The following is a 6,000-nucleotide window of genomic DNA, read 5'->3' as shown; positions in this document are numbered from 1 at the left end:
AAAATTAATGGGGAGAAAAACAAAAACAAAAACAAAAACCTACAAAATATCTAAATATGAAAAGGAATAAAAACCAAGACTGTTTAAAACAAAACAAAACAAAAACAAAAACACAACGTGTTTCCATATTCCAGGGTTTTCATTCCTGCAACGCCTCAATGCCTTGCCAGAAGTTCATAAGTTCATAAATGATGATGGCATTCATCATCATTCATCAGAAATTCAAAGGACTTGTGTTTACTATTATGCCCACCTGAACCCACTCTGATTTGTCAGGTTGAAATTTTTCATCAAGACAGTAAAAATGCACTACAGGAAACCCCTGAGGTAGCTGAGGACTCCAGCTGGAAACATCAAAACTCATGGAGGTTGTAGGAAATCTGTTTTCATATCATTCTGGTATAATCTCTGCCATATTTTCCTCTTGTCTAAAGTTTCTTGATAGAGCTGGTCACAGAGCTGGTCTGACTAGACCAAGAAATATTTGTCCTTCTCCTGGCAAGATGTCAGTACTGAACCAATACAGACAAGTGTAGTTCACTGGATCTTGGAAGAGCCAAACCTTTTCTTCATGTAGATATTGTTATAGTTCTTTTGCCAGTCTTTTCTCTTCATTATGGTAATGTTCAGTGGAGAGTTGGCCTAAAGTGCCTTAAATGAAGTTAAGAGTGCTGTGGCATCCTAATTTGCTGACCATGTGACCTCTTGTCCAAGTTATGTCTTGGGAGGATCAGGATGAGATATTGATATTTCTGGGAGACCTTGTTGACACTGCTTTCTGCTACAGCACTTTGGGAAAATTATGTCTAGACTGCGTCTCTGAAAGGGCTTTGAGCAAGCCTTGAGGAGGGCCTTGGGTGAGTACTGAAGGTGTGCATCTCACAGAGAGTGTGTGATGGGATATCTGTAGTGACAAACTAGAACCATCCATGTCGCCTGGGACCTAAGTTTTCTCATCAGCTTCAACTTCAGCCACCTGCTGAAGTTCAGGACAGATGAAGTAGCTTTCACCAAAAACACATCTCTGGAAAAAACAACAACAACAAAAAAAACACCTTTGCTAAAGTATTTTTGAAAGGTAGCTGTGTCTGACCCTGGCAGAAAGCACACCTTCCTGAGGAGGAAAAGCCAATGAGCCAAAGCTCATTGATTCAGCCTTCCCCTGGATTTCACTCAGCTTTGGATCAGAGCCACAGTGGATAGACAAGAACAGACTTCTCAACCTCGAGGAATGCCAGTGTTTAAAGCTGTATAAATTTTCACTCATCTTTCACCACTGAACACTACCTCTTGCTAAGGCACACTCACATGCCACAGAGATTTTGTGATTAATAACAGTGGAATGATTGTTATTTAATTACAGCCACAGAGTATTAGGGCAAGTTACTATACGGTGAATGCACCTGCAGAAAAGACCTCTCAGTATAGATCCTTTACATGGCTGGAGCTGTATTACGAAAATACTCTGTGGGCATAATGACTCTTAGGAACTTCATGGAAGGATTAATTAATAAATGTTGAAGTGGGTTTGAAAAAGGAAGTGATCACATGGGTGAGGTATATATCCAAGAGAGTATAAATCACTTAGTACTGACTTTGCTGAAATCCATTTGTCTTTCATCCAACTGCTTTCGAATAATATCCCTCAAGGTAAGCTTTTCTAGATGTACTCTATAATACAGAAATTAGGAAGAAAATGTAGAGGAAAAAAAAAAAAATATTCGGCACTCTGGAGTACAGGTAAGACTGAAGTGAAGGTAAGAGATTTCAGACAGCAAACTATAAATATTTAGAGCTGTTAGATTTATAACCTCATATCCTGATTAAATATTACAAGATTTTTAAATAAAAATGAATGCAATATTTGTCTTTATACTTGACAAACCAGAAATCAACTGTAGGTACATATTTGAAAACTGATAAATAATTGTTCATTTATTTGGTTATAAAAAAACTCCATGCCTGACTTAGAAAATTATTCTAATTTTGGGATGAACTGTAAGTGTAGTTCAAAACCAATTTTCTGTCATTTAATGAATACTGGTGCAAAGCTTTTGGCTTCAGAAGAATTCCTTACTTACATTTCTAAAAGGACAAGCATACCCAGATTTTGAAGATCTTCAAGCAATATAGAATTTGTGATTAGTAAAATATATGATGCATTCCATCAGTCTCAACACAGATCAGAGCAAATGTGTGACTACAAAGTGGGAGTGATTTTCATGACGTGAAACAAACTAATATGTGGGAGTACAAATTAACTGGGTTCAGTAGAATCAATTCCAGAATTTTTGTTCATTTATAAGAACTGTTTGAACATTCTGTTAGATCAAGTAAGGTATGAAAACTGTTTGAAAAACAAAAGATACTTCAAGCACACCATTTTTTTGCTCTATGGACTTGCTCTGTCCATGGAACTTTTGAGGAGCCTGCTGACTATCTTATATCAATACCCAAATAGATATTGTTATTCAGGTTTATAAAGAGTGTTGATAAAATGTGGAACATACGTAAGACTAATCTTTGCTGCAATATGTACACTTCCTATGATAAGGATAAAAAACATACTGCATCAAGCAGAAATACGTCCAGATTATAAAAGAATAATTTTCTAATTTAATGTCTTCCTACTCTCAGATTCAAGAAATAACATTCTGCCTAATATTTTATTTAACTCATCAGGCACATCAGTCTTCTGTGTGATTTTTTTCTTATCTTTGGATTAAACCAAAAATGATTGCAATTCTTCTGGTGTCTATGTCAATGGTGTTGCACAGTGGTAAGTCACCATTCACTCTTTATGATTACTTGGCATGTATTCCTAAATACTGTTTTATGTGCACATAGAAATAGAACTCTAGAAACACACCTTCTACCCCTTCAAACCTTGTTGTTCAACATTCAAATGCACTGAAATAAGTGTAATTATGGAGTAGCTGTAAAATTTTTTTTTTTTTTTTTTTCTCAGAACTTGTTGTAAAGCAAGAAACATTTAGTAGGGTTAAAATATTTAAACAAAAAATTGCAACTTCCCTTCTGCTAGCATTTGGTCATGATCTAAGTCCTTTAGACTGAAAAAAATAAAAATTAAGTGGGTCCTGAAATATTACTCATGCTCAGCTAAAGCTCCTCCTTGAAATTTTACTTTGATTTTTTAATTTAATTTAATTTTATCTTTCTTCATATAACTCTTCAGATTTTGGTGTCATGAAGTGAATGAGCTTCTAAGTGATCCAGTGAAAGGGATGGAAATGAGAAAACATTTCAAATTTCTGCAATCCCTGCATTTGTGTGGGAATGTCAATATAATTAGCAGTGTGCAGGTGAAGAAAAGGGTTCACAGAAGGTCTAACACCATTTCTGTTTGTTCTGTGGGCTTACTTCTAAAGTGAAAAGAAAGCCCAGCACCTTTGCACACACAAAATTCCACAGTGACCTACCTCACTTTCTCTCATTGCCTCTATTCTAAGGTGTCACATGCATTACAACACAGTAAAGAAACTGTTCTAACACAAAATGCATGGAGAAATTATGTTATTGAAAACAAGTCTTAAGACTCCTACTGTATGAATAGAAATCAATAACAGTTTCAGCATTTTCCCACTACAAAGATAGGGAATGCCAAAATGCAAGCACCATTTTTTTTTACAGGAGAAAAAAATAATAAAAGTAAATAAATAAGAAGAAAGAAGGGATATTTAGTCTCAAAGAAGAGATTTTAGTCTCCAGATGTAAATGTGACTACATATATTGATAATATCTAGTCTGAATATCTATGTAAGTCTATAGTGAATATCTATTTCACTCAGAAATATCTGGGCACCCAGAAATTTTCCTGACTGTGTTTGAAAGACATTTTTGCTCAAAGCCTCAAAAAACTGTGCCACAGTTATTAGATGTTTCATCCAGCTAAGCACAGTCTAAGCACAAAGCTTTGAATTGTTACCCTAGACCATTTGTGGGTTTGGAAAGGGTTCTTGATTTATACTTATGTGGGATCCATTCTAAAAAATCTCTATGTTGAGATTGAAACAAATATCTGTGCATGAATTGGTATCTTTGTGAGGAGCTAATGTGATTTACCTTGAATAAATTATATAGGTTGGGTTTGCTGCACCCTTATTTTTCCTAGCACAATCAATTTCTGCTCCCCAAGTATTATAATGAATGCATCCATGCCCTATATTTTAACATTTTAATTAAACATGACTGCAAGAACAACTGGAGACACACTGATATTTTTATTTATTTATTTATTTATTTTTCTATGGGCTTTGTTTGTATAACACTTCTGAAAAGCATTGTCAGGGTATCAACATCACAGACAGTCCAGAATCTATTTTTACATGCATCTGAATGATGAACAAAACTCTGTGGCTAATGCATACAACTGGAAAGCCCAAGGGCTGATGTATCACACAAGTCTTTTCGGGACATGTGCCAAGTCATTTAGCCGGTTGTACAGAAAGGTGAGAGAAGCTGACCTCCCCAGGGTGTTCTGTGATTTAAAAGATTTATTTCTGTACTGCAATCTTTCACTGACTATACAAGGAACAAGATGTGAACACGAGCCCCAAAAGACATGATAGAAAAAGAAGAAAAGAGCATGATTAATGCAGAAGGTATTTTCTCATTGTCCCTACCCCAAAAATTAAACAAAATTAAACAATCTTGTTAGCAAACATTGATTCATTGATCTTGACTCACTGACAATCAGAAATACCATTCTTAGTAACAAAAGGATTAGAAAAACTAAAAGTTTACCAAGCAGCTGACCCTGTGGTAGGAATTTTTCTCAAGGGGAATGTCAGAGACTTATGAGTTAATTTGGTGTGTGCAAATTAAGTTTGCTGAGAAGAATTACATGCAAATGGAGGATGCTGAAAGAATGACATCTTCCAGCAGCTCTGTAATGTGCCTTTATTAATCCTCTTCACTGTCTCTTTTCAAGTCTATGGAGTTTTCATGCTTTCCAAAACTTTGCTGAAAGGCCTAGATGATCAATGGCTACATATCAACAACGAGTTCGAGCTATGGAGATAGACAGTGTTTCAAAACCTGGCTCTACATACATTTGACAGACCATGGCTTTGGGCAAGGATGTTTGTGATTGTAGAAGAAATACAGGTTTTAAACCCCAAAATAAGTGGCAGCTTTTCTTTAGCAAGCATGGCTTAATGTGTACACGTATCTATAGCACTAAATGCTATTTCTCTTGGTAGGCACATCATTATTTTGCTCGAGTCTGATTTTCTTGTGGCTGTCAAGCATTCAATAGACTTGTTCCAGTACTGTAATACCAGCCTTTATTGAGAGGCTTTTTCTGGTCTGTGGAAAGCAGTCTCTTCCTCTCCATCCTGTTGCAATGAGGGATGTTTCTGGTTGTGTGCTGTTCATCTAAAAGCTTTTAATTGGGGTTAAGGCTTTCAGGAAAACAATAACATAAAAGGAAAAATGTCTTCCTATTCTGCCACCAAACTTGACAAATGTAGTGCTGGAGGTATACTGACAATGTCTGAGGACATCTTGATCACTCCACAAGTTGTAGTGAACTTGAGATTCCTGAGAAGATCCATTTATATAGTCTTAAAAAATAATAAAAATAAAAAATCTTAATCCTTTGCTAAACTTCAAGTCAAGGATTATCTAAAAAATAAAAATAAAATAAAAAATTACTCATTTTCCTCTTCATTCTCTTACACCTATATTTATTGCAGGAAAATACAACAGAATAACAAAGTAACTGTCAGCTCTTTCGCAGAATCTTTCACAGAAAAAATGGACAGTTACTAATGCCAGTTATTCTGAGAGATAACCTATGCCGTGATTTTAAAATCATTTTTTTTTATTCAGTCTTTAGATACTCGAGCCAATAAATACCCTTGAGTTTTCATCTGTTAATAATAATAATAATATAATAATAATAACGTTAAGTTTAAATCAATTCAAAGTAACACATTCTCTCCTAAAAATGTACAGAAAGTAAGAACAAGGACAATA

This window comes from Aythya ferina (assembly GCF_964211825.1).
Source record: "Aythya ferina genome assembly, chromosome: 2".
In the NCBI taxonomy this organism is placed as follows: Eukaryota; Metazoa; Chordata; class Aves; order Anseriformes; family Anatidae; genus Aythya; species Aythya ferina.
The sequence above is the reverse complement of the archived record's forward strand: the minus strand, read 5'-3'. Positions refer to the sequence as shown.